This window comes from Rattus norvegicus, chromosome 10, assembly GCF_021556685.1.
Source record: "Rattus norvegicus strain SHRSP/BbbUtx chromosome 10, alternate assembly SHRSP_T2T, whole genome shotgun sequence".
In the NCBI taxonomy this organism is placed as follows: domain Eukaryota; kingdom Metazoa; phylum Chordata; class Mammalia; order Rodentia; family Muridae; genus Rattus; species Rattus norvegicus.
Window position 1 is genome coordinate 70,510,001 of NC_141543.1, and position 20,400 is coordinate 70,530,400.

At 51.1% G+C, this 20,400-nt stretch overlaps 1 protein-coding gene and 2 non-coding genes across 5 annotated transcripts in view; 1 reads left to right on the top strand and 2 right to left on the bottom strand.

Annotated features, from left to right (window-relative positions):
- Rab11fip4 (RAB11 family interacting protein 4) overlaps positions 1 to 20,400 on the top strand; it is a 109,576-nt gene that overhangs the window by 41,806 nt on the left and 47,370 nt on the right.
- LOC120095373 (U6 spliceosomal RNA) lies at positions 4,104 to 4,210 on the bottom strand. Its single transcript, XR_015632551.1, has one exon. It is a non-coding gene; the product is annotated as a U6 spliceosomal RNA (small nuclear RNA).
- Positions 8,504 to 8,606, bottom strand: LOC120095366 (U6 spliceosomal RNA). The gene has a single exon (XR_015632541.1). It is a non-coding gene; the product is annotated as a U6 spliceosomal RNA (small nuclear RNA).

Sequence of the window (20,400 nt, forward strand, 5' to 3'; positions counted from 1 at the left end):
TGAAACTGGAGTTACAGACAGTTGTGAGCTATCATGCGGGTGCTAGGAATTGAACCCGGGTCCTTTGGATACACAGCTAGTGCTTTTTTTTTTTTTTTTTTTTGGAGCTAGGGACTGAACACAGGGCCTTGCGCTTGCTAGGCAAGCACTCTACCACTGAGCTAAATCCCCAACCCCACAGCTAGTGCTCTTAACTGCTAAGCCATCTCGCTAGCCCTTGCTTGTATGTTTTTACTGCTGGGGATTTTGTTTGCCTCTTTTGGTGGGCTGTATAAAAATTAGTTGCAAATATAATGACATTTGATGCTAAACTTTGTTATCTGTTTGAGGCTGTATCTCATGTAGCTCAGGTTAGCCCCAAATTCACTATGTAGAATAGGGTACCCTTGAAACAGTGATCCTCCTGCCTCCTCCTGAATGGCCTTGATTCTTAAATTCTTGGTGGCCTTTTAGCCCGAGGGCCTTCTCCCACATACGCACAACGGTCTTGTCACTTGCAGGAAATTTAGGAAGGATGTAACACGTTATCTAATATAGACTGCTTTCATAGTTCCCCAACCTCAGACCTAAGCCAGAATCACACGGTATTTGCAGCTGTCATGTCTTTTTAGCGGCCTCAGCCTAGACTAGTTCCTGAGTCCTTCCCCACACTCCTTTGTACCAGGTTTTCTGAATGATGTCTTAGCAAGGCCTACCTCCTCCTCAATGTAGCTTACAGAGAACTTAAAGCAGGGCTCCTAACAGGGATCTCTCTGTGTCTGTTGGCTTCTCTGAGGTAGTGCAGGACACGATGCAAGGGCCTATGGCATGGTGGATGGTGCCTTAGCAGACGTGTGCCTGAGGGAGGTCCCAGCCTGGTGCTATGTTCTTCCGTCCACTCCCCTCCTCCACCCCAGACTATACCTCCCATCTAGTTGTTCCAAGGTCACCTGTCATTAATGAACCCCCCCCTTGCTTCCTCCCTCCCTCCTTTCTGTCCTCTCTTCCTCCTTGGGAGTGCCACAGAGGCCTGTGGGTTTGTTCTAGAATATGTTTTGAATCACCTGAGCCCTTCTCCCCATCAGTGCAGAATCTGAAGCTGCCTTCCAACACATATCCTACTCTCTTGCCTTTCTATGACAAACCTTCCACACAACTGCCAGAATTTCGTTCCAGGCCCTTACATCAGGACCTGAAACCTGTCAAGGGGCACAGAAGCAGGAGACTCAGCTCCACTCTGCCCATTGCAGCCTGAGGAGCTCCCCTAATCTTTTAAGGGCCTCACCTCAGGCCAAACTGGAATTTGCGACTTTGAAATAAACACGAATTTCAGGGTAAGCCGGATGAAGCAGAGTTGATCTTTTTATTATAGAGCATTTTAATATAGATTTTAACCATGAGGGTTAAGAGAGAGGGCAGGGTTGCTTAGAAATAAAGACAGATACACCGGAGAGCACAGCTGTGGGATTCTCTGAGAGAGACTTACTTCACAGTCTTTATCTAGTCATAGGTAGGTCTTTGGTGAGATTTGAGACTATTATCTTCAAAAGATTGCTTAGAAACCTAAGTGAGATCATATGATGGCTCCTGAGGGGTACCTGGTGGGCTTATACTCGATAAGGTCACAGAGATACAAGGAGGTAGGATGTCTCCTCTGTAAGCAAAATTAACGGCCTTGAGATCCCCAGAAAATATCATCAGAGAGGAGTGTGGCCCTGCCCAAGATCGTAAGCATCAGGCCTTAAACCATAATCACTGCTGTTAACGTGGACGGTCCATGTCTGAACGGGACAGTGCCAGCATGCCAGCAACTCCATGGCAAACGTTAATCGTGTGGGAATTTTCACCTCTCTGATGGAGAGGCCTCGGCCAGTCTCCAGAGCAAGGAGCTCCTTCCCTTTACCATGTTCCCCAGAATTTTCCTTGTCCTTCCATCCTTCTTCAGAATGCTCTTGCTGGAGACCTTCCTCTGCTAAGTCTTCTTAGCAGAGCCCTAGGCCAGAGTCCCAACCCCCTACAAACGAGGACCCCTCCACCTGCCTGGGAGAGCAACCAGGAAAGTTGTGCTGGAAAGGTTCAATGCAGCCGTACAGGGCACAGCAGAGAGCTAGTGCCTCCGTCCCTCTGCAGATGCTGCCCTGAGATGCAGCCTTACATGGGGGAAGATGGGAGAGAAGGAGGTGTGCTAGTCGGACTGGCAGCTGGTCATCATCTCAGCTCCTGCTGGGAGAGTGGCTCCGGGGATCACCCCACTGTTGCTCTGGGATCAGTTGGGCTCCTAGGAGATGACTGCTTCTGCGTAAGTAGCAGGGAAACAACTTCAGTTTCCATCGTGGGGGCAGTGCTCTGGCTTGGAGGGGTGGGCCAGTCTCATCATGGATGATAAATCTGCTAGGATTTTTCTGGAATCCAGATTTAGGGCATGGCTGGAGACTTCTGGGCGCTACTCTAGGGGTCTGGAAGAGGACAAGAAAACAAGTAAAAGTTCCCTGTTACTTTTATCTTGGAGACTTCAGCAATGAAGGGGGTGGGCAGGAAACGTTAGATAACGAAAGGGCCACTCATCCTTGTGTCATAGTGTTTAGGGCTCTCTTAAGACCAAGGAGACAGACACAGAATGAAAGCCAAGAGGCCAGGAATTATCTTGCTGTTAATCCCATGTGGGCCCTGCGGGTCCCAGTGAAGAGTTGACGCTCTTTAATGACAGGGCCTCCGAGCCCCTGTTACAATCTTGTTAGAACAAAGTCCTAACTTCTCACCACACCCTATGGGGTTTTACCTCTGCCCTAACTTCTGCCCTGGTCTCTGCCACCTCTCCGGGTTCCCAGCCATCCTGGCCTTTTTTGTCTTCTTTGCTGTCTATAATTTGCTCTCCAATGTAGTGATAAAGACCACAGTGGGAGGAAAAGGCATATTTCATCTTACTATTCTCGGGTTAGTCAGGGCAGGAACTCCGCGCAGGAACACGGAGCCAGAATGGGCAGAAGCCATGGAAGAAAGAAGGCTGCTTCCCTGGTTTGCTCAGCCCGCTTTCTTATACATCCCAGGACCATGGGCCCAGAGATGGCATAACCTCCAGTAGACCTGGTCTTCCCACATCAATAATTAATCAAAACAATACCCCCAGACTTCTCTACAGACCAGTCTGACGGAATTACTTTCTCAATTAAGATTCTCTCACTTGGGATATGTCTAGGTTTGTGTCAACTTGACAAAAACAAGCCAGCACATTCAGAGGATTCTCCTACCCTGTCCCTCTATCCTAATCAGGCACCAGCACCAGTGTTGCCTCTTCCAGGAAGCCTTCCCTGCCTGTACCCAGGTCATGCCCACCACAATGCACTGTTTCTCCAGTCCCACTTGTCCACATCTGGTACCTCTCCAGAGTGTGTGCCTCCAGTACTCAGCCCCCTTCCTGGTTCACAGATGCTACTGGGATGCACTGGCTGGCTGAATCCCGGACGGGAAGGTCACACCTGTGCTGGGGAAGAACTGGTCCCCACCTAGAAACCCAGGAGCACTAGGAGATCAGGTCAAAGGCCTCAAAACTTACACTATGTACAGACACTTGGGAAAGAAATCATAAAACTTGCTAGCAGGAGGCCCAGCCACACCCAGGCTCTCTACTTTTATATCCCCCACAGGAATCCCCTGCCCTTTTTGGTATCTCTAATGACAGTGGCCACGTTGCTGCCTAATTCTCACCTGTGCCTCTGTGACTTGGATGTGCTCTCCCTGGCCTCACCTTAAATGCCATAGATGCCACTGGAGCAGTCCCTCCTTGTCTCTTCCCTTCTTCCTTCCACCCATGTCCTTTCCACCCTGGCTGCCATGATCACCTGCAGTGAGGCCCACCAGGTTCCTGTCTTCACGCACAGCAGCAGACAATACTGGTTTTCTGCCAGGAACGTGGTGCTCCTACCTCTGAGTCTCATGGGCTTTGTCTCTATGTCTCAGTGGACAGCTAGGGCATGTCACAGCTGCCCTAAGCCAGGCCCTGTCAGTGCCAGCAATTGGAAGGTGGTGCCTGTGACCCGATTGACACTATTGATTTCAGGAAGTAGACAGATGGGAGTCCACTGGACTGGCCTTGGTGGCAGTTAATCCATGCTTGTTTGTTAGTTTTTCATATGGACTCCTTCAGAAATTGTCATGTCATCCTTGCTCGGGGGCCCTGTTAAGCCTCTGTGTACTGTTGCAGTGTTAGTGTATGTGCTGCGTGCGGAAGCAAGCATTCATGTTGTTTATTGGAGATGGAAGTCTCCCTGTTGTCCAGTCTGGCTTCAAACCTCTGCCTTGAGCAATCCTCCTGCCTGAGCTTCTGAAGTAGCCGAGACTACAGGTATATGCTGCCACACTGGGTTCCAAATTGTGATTTTCTTTTGTAAAAAAATTTTTTAAAGAATTGTTTATATTTGTTTATTTATTAGTTAGTGTTTTGAGACAGGGTCTCTCTAGTATGTAACCCCCGCTGTCCTGGAACTGGAACCAGGCTGCCTTGAACTCACAGAGATCCTGTGTAAGTTCCTCTGAAGTATTGGGATTAAAGAGACAAACCACTCTGCCCAGCCAATTTATTTATTTTTATTTTATGTGTCTGAGTGTTTTGCCTGCGTGTCGGGGCACCACGTGTACGCAGTGCCCACGGAGGCCAGAAGAGGGCATTTGATTCCCCAGAACTGTAATCTCAGACAACTGTGAGCCGCCATGTGGGTGCTGGGAATCAAACCCAGGTCCTCTGGAAGAGCAGTCAGTGCTCTTAACCGCTGAGCCAAGTCTCCACCCACCCACCCCAAACTGTAAAATTAAACTTGAGAGCAAGGCGTTGTGGCCTGGGGACCTGGGTTTACCTCTTTATCCTGTCCAGTACTGGTTGGGCCGGTAGCAAAACCTCAACCTTCCATCTGTGCCACTTTCCCACGCAAACTGGGAGTGGTAACTGGTGTGGTTCTCCAGGAAGGCCTGCAAAGCACCCAGCACAGCGCCTAGAACAGGCTGGAATTGCAAGTTGTAAAACAGGCCTTAGTTCACTGATATCTTTTGCCCCAGGGGTGCTGACCTTCCTCGGTGGCCAAGCCCACATCCCTGACCTCCACTCACCCTCGTTCCCACCCCTGTCATCAACGGCGCCTACCTAATTGGAACACTCAGCCGTAGGCCTTCCTGCAGGGTGGAGACCACCTGGTCCCAGGGGAGAGATGTTTGGAAGGCTCCTTGGAGGTGGACACCTGAGCTCATCCTGACCCCTGCCAGGGCCTTGACCAGGAAAACAAATGTGGCTGGAATACTGTGATACTGCATAACTCTGGCTTTTTGTGAGGAGCTTGCTAGGGACCGAACCCAGGGTCTCTGGTACGGTAATGCAAGCCCTCTACCAGCAGGCTAGCCCCTCACACTGGGCAGTGTGGACTGATCTGTGTGGAGGAGAAAGAATGTTCTCTTTTCTCTCCCAGGCCTCTATCTAGAGCCCACAAATTAAACTAACAAATCTCTCCCTCTCTCCTCCCCTCCCTTCTCCCTCCTTTCCTCTCCTCTCCCCTCCCCACTCCCCTTCTCTGATCTCTGTGTGTCTGTGTCAGTCTCTGCCTCTACCCATACACACACACACACACTCACTCACTGTAGCCCTGGGACACACACACACACACACACACACACACACACACTCACCCACTGTAGCCCTGGGACACACACACACACACACACACACACACACACACACACACACACACACACCACTCACCCACTGTAGTCCTGGTCCTAGAACTTGCCTTTTAGCTGAGATTGAAGACCCACACCCTTGCTAGTCTCTTCCTGGCACAAATTTACAAATTCATATGGTTGCTCTCTTCCTCTTCCTCCCTTTCTTCCTCTTCCTCCCCTTCCTCCTCTTCCTCCTCTTCCTCTCTTCCTCCCTTTCTTCCTCTTCCTCCCCTTCCTCCTCTTCCTCCTCTTCCTCTCTTCCTCCCTTTCTTCCTCTTCCTCCCCTCCCTCCTCTTCCTCCTCTTCCTCTCTTCCTCCCTTTCTTCCTCTTCCTCCTCTTCCTCCTCTTCCTCCCCTTCCTCCTCTTCCTCCCCTTCCTCCCCTTCCTCCCCTTCCTCTCCTTTCTCCTCTTCCTCTCTTCCTCTCTTCCTCCCTTTCTTCCTCTTCCTCCTCTTCCTCCTCTTCCTCCCCTTCCTCCTCTTCCTCCCCTTCCTCCTCTTTCTCCCCTTCCTCCTCTTCCTCTTCCTCCTCTTCCTCCTCTTCCTCCTCTTCCTCTCTTCTTCCTCTTCCTCTCTTCCTCCCCTTCCTCCCCTTCCTCCTCTTCCTCTCTTCCTCCCCTTCTACCCCTTCCTCCCCTTCCTCCTCTTCCTCTTCTTCCTCTTCCTCTCTTCCTCCCCTTCCTCCCCTTCCTCCTCTTCCTCCTCTTCCTCTTCCTCTCTTCCTCCCCTTCCTCCTCTTCCACCTCCTCTTTTTTGATTCATTTTTTACTTTTTATTTTCTCCCTCCCTTTTTTGAGATGAAGTCTTACTGTAGCCTAGCTTCTAGGCCTGAACTCAGAACTGCCCTCCTCCCGCAGCCTCCTGAGGCTGGGATTCCAAGCATGAGCGGAAGGGCCTGGTTCGAGTCTTCTTTACCTAGGGAAAAAGAAACAATAATAGTCCTTTGTCAAAGCAGCATATTTGGGGTGTATTTTGATCCTCTCAGTCCCTGCCTCAGTCTTTCTCTTAGGCCCTTTGTACATACAGACACCCCCATGTCCACCGGAACTAAGTCTCTTGGCCCAACAGTGAGGGAAGCTGAGTGCCCGTCCTGCTCTGAGGACTTCGCAGGGGCGGTCTCGCTCACCCGAGTCTTGCCTCCCCCTACATTCCAGTCACTCATGCAAGTTACTCTCCTGAGGGAGGTGTTTGGCTTCAGCTTTGTGCTGGGAAGTGGGGTTGTTTATTTGTTTTGCTTTACTCTTTTGTTTATGTTTACATATTTTAATTTTAAATGTATTTCATTTACACGTACGGCTCTGTACCTCATATGTGCAGTGCCCAAGGAGGGCAAAAGAAGACATCAGGTCCCCTAGAAGTTAGGAACGGTTGTGATCCACCATGTAGGTGGGTGCTGGGAACTGAACCCTGGTCCTTACAAGAGCAACGAATGCTCTTGACTTTCGAGCCAGCTTTTTGTCTGCATGTACACCTGCAGGGCAGAAGAGGGCATCAGATCCCATTCCCGATGGCTGTGAGCCACCATGTGGTTGCTGAGACTTGAACTCGGTTCCTCTGGAAGAGCAGTCAGTGCTCTTAACCTCTGAGCCATCTCTCCAGTCCCAGAAGAAGTTCTTAATCTAAAGTACTCTAGGACAGATGGCAGGTTGGATCCATACTGCCAGTATTAGGCTGATGGCAGGTGGCTGCCCTTCCCTACCTGCAGGGCCCCTGTCCTGACGTAGGCAGGGGCTTAGCACCAGTAGACATGGAATGCTCAGCCTCTGGAGCAAGGTAGAGCCTCTGCCCTTAGAGTTCCCATCTCTGCCTGATATCCTGCTCCAAGCTTGGTTGTCTCTCCTCTCTGTCCCCACTCCCACCAGGCTATGGGAAGCGCCCTGAGAAGGGAGCTTGGTAACTAAGTCCCCGGAACGGCTGCTAGAACTCTTGTGGCATCTGTACTCTTGGCTCAGTATGTTCTTCGGGTTTTGCACCCGGTCTTTCCTCATGGAGTGAAATCTCCGTCAGATGAGGAGACTCACACCAGCTAACTGGAACTTCCCCTGGTGAGGCCTGTGAACGCACATGCTGCCTGTCGGTGAGGCTGTTGCCCTCCTTTGCCTTGACAGGTTACATCTATCTTGTTGGTCCAACACCGAATGTGTCTTTTATTGTAAATAATTTTACAGATGTCAGGGGGAAAAATCCACAAGTCTAAGGAAGGAAGGAAGGAGATACTGTGTTGGAAAACGAGTCGGGAAGCCTTCATCAAGGGAGGGGCTGTTGCCATAGGGATGAGACTGGACCCAACTGGCGTCTGCCAGCGTTACCAGGGCCAGCTGGATTTTGGTTTGGGGTTTTGGGTTTCCTTTTGTTTTGGAAGCTGGGTCTCAAGTGGGCCAGGCTGGCCTGGAACTCGCTATATAGACAAGTGTTTTCTTTTAGAGCTTTGTTTTGTAAGTATATACGTTCATTAAAAATATGGGACACTACCAGAGCTTCCAGGGACTAAGCCACTACCTAAAGACTATATATGGACTGACCCTGGACTCTGACCCCATAGGTAGCAATGAATATCCTAGTAAGAGCACCAGTGGAAGGGGAAGCCCTGGGTCCTGCTAAGACTGAACCCCCAGTGAACTAGTCTATGGGGGGAGGGCGGCAATGGGGGGAGGGTTGGGAGGGGAACACCCATAAGGAAGGGGAGGGGGGAGGGGGATGTTTGCCCGGAAACCGGGAAAGGGAATAACACTCGAAATGTATATAAGAAATACTCAAGTTAATAAAAAAAAACCAAAAAACAAAAAAAAAAAAACCAAAAAAAAAACCAAAACAAAATAAAAAAAAATATGGGACACTGAATTTTTGTATTATCTTTGCACAGGGGCCATGCTCATCTGCTCCGTGTTGTTCCAATTTTAATATGTGTGCCGCTGAAGAGAGCCCCCTAGCATGGTCTTAAACGGGTCCTCCCCGCCTCCCCGGCCTGAGATCTAGGGTAGGCATGTACCAGAGCCTCACACATGCTAGGCAAGCATTTCACCAGCTGAGCTGTATTCCCAGCCAGCATCAACTTTTATAGGATAGAGGTGGCCCTAGGTGGGGTAGACGGCAAGGTCACAGAACACCATGTCCCCGAGGCTGACTCCTTTTGGCAGTGAGGGTGGACTTGTCCTGCTCCCAAATAGTTCCAGGGAGAGAATGAATTTGAGGGCTGGAGAGATGGCTCAGAGGTTAAAGATCACTGACTGCTCAGTCCAGATCTCTTCCAGAGGTCCTGAGTTCAATTCCCAGCAACTACATGGTGACTCACAGCCATCTGTAAGGAGATCTGATGCCCTCTTCTGGTGTGTCTGAAGACAGCTACAGTGCACTCACATGCATTAAATAAACAAACAAACAAACAAATAAATAAATCTTTTTTTAAAAAAAAAGAAAGAATGAGTTTGAAGGCTGGAAGTGTGGACCCTGCTGTCCCTTGGGGTGAGCTTGCCCCCTTAGCGAGGCAGGACCAGCTTTGTCGGAGCTCTGTTCTGCCCAGCTGCTCCATGTTTGTGGACTGAAAGGAGAGTATTGCTAGAGTGTGGGGCTGGCCCATCCCCAAACTCCAGGTACAGAAGGGTCCCAATCCTGTCAGAGGGCCTTCATCCTCCAAAGTCAAGTCGTCATGGCCTGGCTTCTGGAAATCAGCACTGTGAGTGAGTCCCTACTCCTGACAACTGCCTCCCATTTCTCCCGTGGAAAGTTGCAAGGGTTACCTCATAGCCCCCAGAAGACCCAGATGGATTGATTGTTCAGGGCTATATCCCTGGAAGAAGCTAGGCAGGACCTAATGTCCATTTGCTGAATGGCCTCACTAGGTAACCACACATTTCGTACTATAGCTGCTTTCTCTCCTCCCTCCTCTCCCAGTCTCCCATCCCTCTCCATCCTGACTTCCTGCTGTTTCCATCTCAGCATAGGGTACCTTCCCATGGAAGCCAGGTCTTGGCAAGAGGCAGACACAGGGCAGAGTGGGCTGTTAGAATGTTTGCCATGTGAGCCAGGTACCCACACTTTCCACGACCAAGTTCTCTGACTACCACCCGTCCCTTCTGCTTGCACTGGACAGCCTATTGTGCCCACTGCACTGTGAGGAAGCCGAGACACTGACAGCTAAGGTACTTGTCTGAGAGATCTGGTGCTCAGTGCCTGGGTTGTCACTCACCCTGTCTGCACCCAGGACTCTGACTCGCCTTCTCCTTTCCCCTTGTCCTGCAGCTTCTCTGCATCCTAGGCCTCTCCTCGCCCTCTGTCCCAGCCTGGGAGAAATGAACAACTGGGCTCTGAAGGACTTGCAAAGCTTGTCCTAGTTCCACAAAATAAGCATCGCATCACAGGAGCCCCCAGAGAAAGTGACAAGGGAGAAGAGCGCTCCCCAAGCCCCCTGGACGGAGATCCTGACTGGAAGACCTTTGTCTGGTTATGAAGCAGGAAACTGTGAAGTGAATAAGAAACACTCCAGAAAGGGAGTGTGTGTGTGTGTGTGTGTGTGTGTGTGTGTGTGTGTGTGTGTATGTGTGTGTGTGTACACGTATGGCCGTCAGAGGACAAACTGTAGGAGTTTTCTCCTTTCACCATGTGGGTCTTGGGGTCAAACTCAGGTCTTGGTGGCATCTCTAAGTTTGCTGAGCCTCTGTGCCTCAGGACTTGGATGGCTTTAGGGACCCACCTTATTGGCTCTTGGGACCCCCTTCAGTCAGAATCTTTGATGTAGAAATGCAAACCCAATGGGCTCAGGGTGTGATGTGCAATGCATCTGGGGCTCAGTAGCTCCTTCCTCCCCTGGAGGAAACAAAACTTGTGATAACAGCGTGGGGTTGGGTGACAGCAATTACTTAGAGACCAAAAGGCTTGTCCCCAGACTCCTGGTCATGTGTGTCTGTTCCTAAAGCCCCTGGGCTACACAACTGCAGGGAAGAGCTAGTCTTGCAGCCTGTGGGACCCTGGACCACCCTGAGAGCTGATGCAGTACACAACCCATGCAGCAGTCCCAGGCCAAGCCCCCCTTCATGGTGGTTGTCTGGCTGTTGTGACAGCCCCTGTGCTGACTTCCTGTCTCTAGTCTGCCTCCCCTAGTCTTGCCTAAATCCTTCCTATGTGACGTTACCCTAGTCCTTCCCTTCAAGTCCTCCTCCCTCAGCGCACTACAAATATCATCTACAAACACAGGGCCCCTGGGAGGAGAATCCTGCCTGTGAGATGTATTGGCTGTGTGACACTGGGCAAACCGCTTAGCCTCTGTAGCCAGAATCCTTACTTGAGAAATCACGACAAAATGCCCATCCAATTAGAATTGTTTTTATTGTTATTAGTCACTAGATTCTGAGCTTCGGGAGGTCAGGGCTATCTCTGGTTCATCTTTGTGCCTAAAGGAATGAATGACACTCTAGGACTGGGTGAATATTTATTGAAAAGATGAAGGGCCCTGAGCTGCCCCTTTGACAAGAAGCCATCTATAGCTTCCCTGCCTCCTGTCTGGTACTTAGAGTCTCTGGCAACAAGGTCCTCCACCTGCAGACTGGTGCTCCTCCCTCTCCTAGTAAGTCCTCCTTCTGCCTCTGCTGTGTTCACTGGAAGCAGGTTCTGCCCCAGCAGACTTTGCCAGCGCTCCAGACAGATCAGAAGCAGCACCCCCCTCCGCCCCCCGTGCACCAGGACACCCTATCTCATATGATGGGCGGGCCTTAGGGCACAGGGACACTTGGACCTTTGCCGTGGTCTCCTGTGATCCTTAGAGCTCGGCGGGGTGAGGGGACATTAAAATGAGTGACTGCTAAAACTCACGCCTGCTTTCTGGCCACTTTTACCTTCAAGATGCACCTTCCCGAAGGAATAAAAGGCAGGTATTCCTAGTGCCAACCTGAACAGGATGAGCGGCTGCTGCCTCCCCAGGTCCTGCCCAGTATCTAAATCCTGACTGGGGTTGGGGTAGAGCACTTCAAATTCACGTGTAAGGTGCCCATTGCAATTGATCATCCTTTGGGCTGGGTGTGGTGGTCCTGGCCAGTCCAGGTTGGGAAACAGGAACTTGTCTCAAAACAATAGCAAAAAGATAAATAAGAAGTTAGTCTTTGGGTCAAATGGAGAAAGAATACTGGAGACCTGTATGTATTGTCCTGGCTTTTGAAAAGTGGGCAGTTCTCACTTTAGGACTGGCTACGGGGAGTAACCAGCCATGTCCTGGGAGGAGGGGCAGGGTTCCCTACCAGCCTGCTGCTCCCAATAAAACCTTGAGCTAGCAACCCTAGACGCCTCAGCTTGTCTGTGAAAGGACACCATCTTGCAGGACACCTGGGACGGATAGAATATTTCTAGGAGGTTAGAGCCCTTTCAGTGTTATCCAGGGAGTGCTGGCTCCTGACACTGAGACATGGTGTAAGAAATGTAGGTAGCTATAAATATTCATATTTTAGTTCTAGTTCCTGTTGGCCATCTCCACTTTTCTCCTACAACTATCTATAGGTGGCTTTATCTCTGGGACTCTTTTCTACAGAAACCAAGCAGTATGTGCATATACATGCATGTGTGCACACACACATGTGCTTGTTCGTGTGTTCTCGTGTGTGCCTTTGCACACCCATGCGTGTGTTTTTATGGCAGACAGTAGCCAGTGGGGAACCATGGCAAACAGCACTATGTTGCAGCTCCCAGCTGGGGTACACTCTTCCTCCCCTGCTACTTGCTGCTCACAAGCTCCCTCCCCACCCCAGCCTTTAGCAGCCTCACCCCTAGGTTCTTGGTCCCCTCCTCCACAACTCCCACCCCAGGAGTACAGGCAAGGCAATAAAACCCCTCCCCAGCCTGGCTTGGTTCCTGATTCAGACACCATCCACAGTGACATGGGGTACTACAAAGCACTTGGCTGAACTAGGCACTCTGGGGTCATTAAGAAGCAGGAGATAAACTGGTTTCCTCAGCACAGAGCCCCTCGGAGCTTGACAAACCAAGAACTCTTAAAAGGAACAGGGAGGGCATACAATGTTTGCACTCAGACTTGACCAGTGAGGCCCTTTTCTGATGGAACACATTTTGGGACATTCACAGGCCTTGCCACTCCCCCTGTGGCTTTTATTCATGTGTGTGTCCTGGTAGCTAATTAGACCACCCAACCTGCATGTGCACAAATTCCTACATTCTAACCTCCAGGCAAGTTGTGCATATGCCCCGTCTGCTGGGCACTCCAGTAGGTCACATATACTGGGGAGTCTTAAAATGTCCAGACTTAATTGATCTGCAGTCTCACCAGTCATTGGGAGTTTGCCAAGCTGCCTTGGTGGTTTTAAAGTACACCCAGCTATATGGATGGGTGCACACCAGACAGGGTTAGGCAGATCTGTTTGAATTTGAAATCTTGGAACAGGCCCAGTAATGCCGGGGAAAAACAAGGGACTGTCTCAAGGCCCCAGCACTGGCTGGTGGCAAGGCCTGAAGCAGGATAATGCTACTCCAGTTCTAGCTGGTGTCATAACTCACCCCACATCATGGCCTGGAAAATTCTCCTTCAGAGCCTCAGCTTGTATGCGTGTCGTGTGGTGGTAGAGCCCATGTGCCACAGTGTAATTGTCAAGTCAGAGGACAGCTTTGTGGAGTGGGCTCTCTCCTTCCACCTTTATATGAGCACCAGGAATCAAACACAGGTTCCCGTGTTTATACAGCAAGCTCTTTTTCCTACTGAGCCATCTTGTTGGGCCCTCAGCCTTAGCTTTTGAACCCCAGACAAAAGCCCTCGTCGAGCCTAATCATGAAGCCAGCTCTGCACTCGGCCCTCTGCTGCTCAGGACTCCAGTGAACCATCCCCAGATCTGTAAAGCCCAAGGCATCAGGGAAGGGAAACCATCAGGGCGTGGTCCTGTTATAAAGCAAGCACCCTTGGGAGGGGGACTCCAGACATCTAGGCAGGGGTAGGATACACCCCAGCGCTGCCCCTTGTCAGCTGTGCCACCTTACCTTACCCTGATCCCCAGTGAGTCTCAGTTCCCTGGCTTACGGATGGGCACAGTGACCCAAGGCTGTGTGCAGAGAAATAAAGGAGGTGCCAGCCTGGCAAGTACTGGGCACTTAGATGGAGTCAAGGAAGTTGTTGGGGGCTCTTACGTCGGCAGTGATGCTGGAGGTCAGAGGTGGCTGCAGAGCAATGGTCCCTGCACGCTCCCTTCCCTGATTCATCTGTGCCCTTGTAGATTCCTCAGCCTGGCCACTATCCCATTGTCTCTTCATGTGTGGCTAGGAGGAGCCCTGTGTCCTGTGCTGCCAGTGTAGAAGACTAGATGACTTTGCCAGCCGCAGCTGGAGGCAGCCTTTCCACCGAGTGGGCCCACTCCTGACAGGGCGGCTGCTACTGTCAGGGTTGTTTTATTTTTATTCCTCCCTCTGGGAGCCTGTAAGCAAAGGGCAGTATCTACTGCTGCTTGCCACCGGGAACAGAGGTGATGGGGCGTTATTCACAGCCAGGGCCTGGGAATGGGCCAGTGGTTGACTGACACTTCCGTCTCCGAGGGAAACTGAGGTTGTAGACTCCTTCAAGGCTGCTCCCTTCAGCTCTGCTCTCTGCTAGATCAGGGGTCTTCCCCTGTCCCCGTGACAGCTGTAATAAGGACAGCATTGAGAGCAACCCCATGGACCTCACACCCTGGCCAGAGTCAGCTGGCTGAGTGCAGATTGCAGGCCACGTTCACTCCCCCCAAGTCCCCGGTCGACTTGAGAATCAGGATCCTGACAAGTTCTTTGGACCAACCACAGGTTTAGACACCACCGAGGACGCTTTCCCAGCCCATCCCCCAGGTTGGTTTCTCGTGCAGCAGTTCACGTCTCAGTCCTCCCAGCCCTGACCAGTCTGCTTTCAGTGTCAGAGGCACTTAGCAGCACAGGACAGTCCTGGGGGAGCAGGCTGCAGTGGTCCCAGTTGGACACCTGGTTCACAGTTCACATCTTTGTCTGCTGCCTCATGTTTTGTGACTCGTGTTTTCTCACCTTTGGGGTGAGGGTGAGACCGCCTACCTCCTGTGTTAGGCAGGTTGTAAAGACATGTGTATGTTAGTATCCAGCACACAGGAGGTATCATCACAAAGGTTTGCTTTGTTAAAGCAAATGTTAGCCCCTGGGATGCAGCCCAGTTGGTAGAGAGCCTGCTTAACACTCAGTGAATCCCTGACTTTGAGTCCCCAGCCTGATAGAAGCCAGGCCTGGTGCATCCACAGGGCTAGAGAGGGAGAGACAGGAGGACTAGAAGTTCAAGACTAACCTGAGCTACACGAGATACCTATTTTAAAACTTTAATTAAAAAAAACCATTTCTCTGTGTATGGGTGTTTTGCCTGCATATACGTGCACCACGTGTGTTTCCTGTACTTGTGGTTCCCCTGGAACTGGAGTTACAGCCCTTTGTGAGCTTCCATATGTGCTCTGGGAATCAGACACAGGAACCCTGCAAGAACAAGTGTCCTTAACCTGCCAAGTCATCTCCCAACCCCTAAAACGATAAGTAAAAAAAATATATTTATCAATTTATTTTGGTGTTCTGAGACAGGCTCTCCCTCTGTAGCCCAGATTAGCCTTGAATTGCCTCAGCCTTCTGAGTTGCTAGGACCTGGCTTGTTGAGCCCATTGTCCAGGACGAAAGTGATGTTGAGGGAGGTGAAGACATTTTTCCAACGTTACCCAGCCACCGGATGGTGAGGTTGGCCAGCCGTGTGCCCTTCTCACAGGCAGCTCCTGTGTGGGTGTGAGCCGCTGCAGTCAGTCCTTTTCAGCTGGTGGCTTACACACAGCTTGGCTTCAAAAGACCCTCCACACTCTACTCCTCTCTGGCCACACACTGTAGTTTCTGATAAATTCCCAATCCCATTAGGCAGACGGGAGAAAACAGGTGGAGAGAGAGAGAGAGAGAGAGAGAGAGAGAGAGAGAGAGAGAGAGAGAGAGAGAGAGAGAGAGACAGAGACAGAGAGAGACAGAGAGAGAGAGGGAGGAGCAACCCTCTGCTTCCCACTTCCCTAGGTCTAAATGTCCCTCAGGGACATGAGACCCCAGGCGAAGCTGCCACCCTCAGTCTAGAAAGCTCAGCGTTTGTTATGCTAATGTGCACTGGCACGCAGAACCTCCCTGAGTTTCTGGAAGAATTCACACTTGGAATCTTTGTCTTTGGTCTAGGCAGTCTGTGAACCTCACCCGCTCCACTGTCTGGCACTGGGTGGGTGCCACCAGGACCCTGTTCTTATTTTTGCCTCTGCTCCCGAGTGTTCCAGAAAAGCTGTTGCTCTTAGGGTCTCACTTTCTCCCGCCTTAATTCTCTCCTCTGACTGGTTCTCCTGCTGTGTTTGCTTGAGGGCCACCTTTGTGAGCCTGTCCCTTATGGCCTGGCTTTGTGTCCTGCCTCTCTCGTTGCCTGTGGAGTGTCCAACGCTGCATCTACTCAGACCTCTGTCCCCGCTGCTGGGGAAGGGCAGCTCCTTTGGGACTTTTCTCTGCTTTCATCCCTTCTCTGATGGAATGGGTCCAGAGGTCAGTGGCAGCCAGCTCGGGGCCCATTCTAATGAAGGAAACTGAATGCCTGGGCCGCCAAAACAGGCCCTTTGCAAAACGGCCAAGGGAGAGCCCGTCCTCGGGCGAGCATGCCAGCTCTTGTTTGCCTTAGCCTGGTATTCTTAGACACGGACTGGGCCACGGGGCCCTGAAAGAGGGGCCCAGGAAGGGGAAGGCGGCAGAAAGCAGGTTTATTTAGGGTGAGCTGGTCTAGAAACTGGAAGAGTACACCTGGGGTAGGAGCCGGATGCCGAATGCCTGAGACTCTGGACTTGGGGCACCCTTCTGATCAGAGGTTCTCCTTCCCTCTTCACAGAAGCTCATAGCTACAAAGCTGCCTCTTGGGTAGCCACATGCTAACCCTATCCAGCTGACCGTCTGTTGGACTTGGAAGGGTTATGCAAGGTGGAGTCAGGCAGGTCAGCATCCTGACCCTGGGCCAATCTTTTAGCGTCTCAGCTTTTTTTTATCTGTGAAATGGAAAGAATGGTGTATATACTCAGGTTAGGTGGGTCCTGAAGCTCTTTGAAGGCGAAGCACAGCATCACGTATTAGAATTGCATGTGAACAGCCTGGCAGGGCCTCTCTCGAGCTCTCGAAGGTCTAGGAGTTGAGGCTTGGAAAAGTTGCACTGCAAATGCAACCAGCTGCACCCTGCCTGGTGGACCAGGGAGGGTCTCTCAGCCTCAAGCAACCTTCCTGTAGTCCTCGGGTCCCTACATGCTGGTGCAGTGACTTCCCTCTGTCCAATAGCCCCAAATAGCATCCCTCTCCTGGTGCACTGGCTCTCCCACATTTCTTTCTCCTTGGAAGGGTGCCTTAAGTTCTAGTGCTCCTTCCCTTGAGACCTGCAGACGCACACAAAGAGACACACGTGCACTCCGGCCATAAAGAGTTTAAAAGCTTAAAAGCAAGCAACCCAAGTAGGAGGCCCAACAAACAGTACTGAAGGAGCGAGCGTCTGCCTGGTTCCCATGGGCCCAGCAGAAGTTGACAGTAGCTGTTATGATCTGCTGTGAGGAAGGACTGTCCTAGCAGGTGGCCTGGGCAGCATGGGGACAGATGCTGTGCCAGCCACCATCATGTGTTTGGAGCCTGACCCTAAGTACTTTTATTCCCATTTTATAGATGGGAGTATGAGGCACTAGGTAGAAAGACGAAAGTTCCCAAACTCTGTCACTGGCCAGGTAGAGAACCCCTTGCCCTGAACTCATGTTGGTCATGAAGCCTATAGGCTGTGCCTGGATTTGCATGGAAATCGGGTGGCTAGATGCTGAGCCTGAAGTAGGGAAAGACTTCCTTGTCTGAGGCCAGGTCTGAGGTCAGACAGGGCGAGTGCTTCACTGGGCAGGCCAGACCTTGGACGTCTGTGCCGAGCACTTGGGCCAGGTCTGTTGGTGAGGGAGTCCCAAGAGCAAACACGGTGGTCACACTAGGCCTTGAAAGCCAAGTCATGGTCATCATTATAGAGCTTCATCTGGAAAGAAAACACTGCATGGTCCTCCAACCCACAGACACCTACCATTATTTTTAAAGGGAGCTGGTGAGGTGGCTCAGTGGTGAAGAGCAGTTGCTGCTCTCACAGAGGACCTGAGTGTGGTTCCCAGCATCTGAGTCAGGTAGCTCACAGCCTGTAACCCTGGTGCTTCTGGTCGACTGGAACTCCTGTGTCCCTACCCACACACAGGCACACACATGTAATTAAAAGTAATAATATGTTTAAGACATTTTAAAGGCTAGGGCATAGCTCGATTGTAGAACAGCTTGAGATCCTGTGTTCAGTTCCCAGTGCATAACAAGAAAAGCTCAGCCATGTAGACATAGACAATAGAATGGTTCCCAGGAATGGGGGTGGGGTGGAGGGAGGGAGGTCAGGGGTGCTACACAGCAGACAGGGAGGACAAACAAGTTTATGGAGCAAATGCACAGCTTCGGGCTGTAACTGATGGTAGTGAATCTTTTGGGGTAGAGCTAGAAGAAGAGGGGAGGGTATGACATGGTAGTAATTATTCCATTAGAGTAGCCATTGTTATATATATATATATATATATATATATATATATATATATATATATATATATATATATATATATATATATGCATGCTCTTGCCTCTTGCCTCAGTGCACATGTAAAGAGCAGAGAACAACTTTTTGGGATTAGGTTTTTTTTCCTACTGTGTAAGTCCTAGGGATTGAACTCAGGCTGTCAGACTTGGCAGCCAGCACCTTTACCCACTGGAGCCATCTTGCTGACCCACAATATAGTAGGCAAGGCATGAGTGTGCAAACACACACACACACACACACACACACACACGAGGACAGGACTTGAAGCACAAGGTGAACCATATTTAGAGCAGAGGCAGTCACAGGGGGAAGACTGTATCTTCAAGGGCTGGGGTGTTGAGGAATGCCGGGCCATTACTCACCGATTCAGACTTTATATAGAATGCAGCCACTGCAAATAACACTAAGGGCTGGATACCGGGGTGTGTACCTGTAACTTCAGCACTCTGGGAGGCTGCAGCAGGAGGGTCAGGACTTAAAAGGCCTGTTTTAACAAAACAGGATGACAATAATAAAAATAAAACAGGCAGGGGCTGTAGCTCAGTTGGCAGAGTGCGTGGCCAGCATGCGTGAGACTCTAGGGTTTGGTTGTTAGGACCACGTAAAACTGGATGTGATAGTGCGTACCTGTCACCCTGACACTCACGAGGTGGAAGCGGGGGCATAGGAGAAGTTCATGATCGCACAGCATATATCCAATTTAAAACCAGCCTGGAATGCACACGGCCCTGCCTCAAGAAACAAACAAATGAGCAGGAGAAACGGTTCAGCCGGGAAAGACTAAAGAGAGCCAAGACAAAGTAACCAGGGCAGGGGGATGAACTGCCATCAACCCTGTTGTGTAGGTCAGAGCTACTAAAGTTCAGGTGGTCAGCAACAGGCTGGCTGGGGCTGAGTCTGAGCAGATTGGATGCCAGGGGCTTCGCCCTGTGACTGTAGCCTTGTGGTTAAGTTGGGATAGCAGGAAGCCTGGCCTGAAAACAGCCTCTTTTTTAGGGCAACCCCCAACCGGCCTCCTCTGGGCTCAGCCTCTCCAGTTTCCACCTGAACACTGGCTCCTTCAGCCCCGGGCTGTGGTTTCTCCTGAAGTAGGAAGAACAGTGGCCCAGTGTCCTGCGGCCAGGCGCCTTTGGTTTTCCTTTGCTGAGCCCAGCCCTGGCAGTGAAGCCACAAAGAGCTTGTGTGTGTGTGCCGAGAGGAGAGGCCAGCCGGTCCATCTGCTGCTGTGGCCTTCTGTTTATCCAGGGATGGACTGAGGAGGCCCAAGTAAGCTGGTGGCAGTGGGCCCTCCTGGAGGCTCCCCAGGCTCTCTGCCTTACAGACGGATGGATGCTGGATCCTAGGCTCCAGGGGCTCTGCAGTTCTGGGCCTGCAGGCCTGCTGGTATCACGTGTCTGCTGTGGCTTGGGGGCATTTTCCACTGAGATGATTTGGGGAGACAATTTTGAGGGATTTGTTTGCTTTCAAAGTGGAATTATAAGCCTTTTAGTGTGTTCTGACCAGAATAATCACTGTCTACGCTCATCCATATCCAGAAGTAGGTATGTGGGTGTTTCCTGAGATTAATGGCCAGCCCCCTGGAGTGTCCCTCACAGAAGACTTCCTTTGTACTGAGAATGAGGCAGAGAACCAGGAAGGACAGGAACATGCTAAGGGGTATCACAGCAGTTCTTGGGGTGACGCAGCAGAGAACCTAGCCTGACCACAGATCTGAGAAGGAACTAAGAGTAAACAGAGCTGAGGCACATGTAGGTGAATCCCCAAGACCTGGTGCAAAGTGGCCATGCTGGACAGTGGTCACCTCTGAACAGGTGATGGAGAGAGTAGCAAGCCACTTCCTGGCCCAGGCAGACCTGAGGTGGGGGTCTCAGCTCCCACACAGGGTCGTCCTTTGCTCCCCGTCTGTAGTATGGCTGGTGAGCAGTGTGGTGAGGGAGACACACAGCAGACAAGAAATAATTAATGGTTCTTAATAAGAATCAGCTCCAGGAGACTGGGTGTGGTAATGACGCCCTTTAACCAAGCACCTGGGAGGCAGAGGCTGGTGATCTCTATGAATTGGAGGCCAGCCTGGGCTACATAGCAAGTTCCCAGCCAGCCGAGACTACCCAG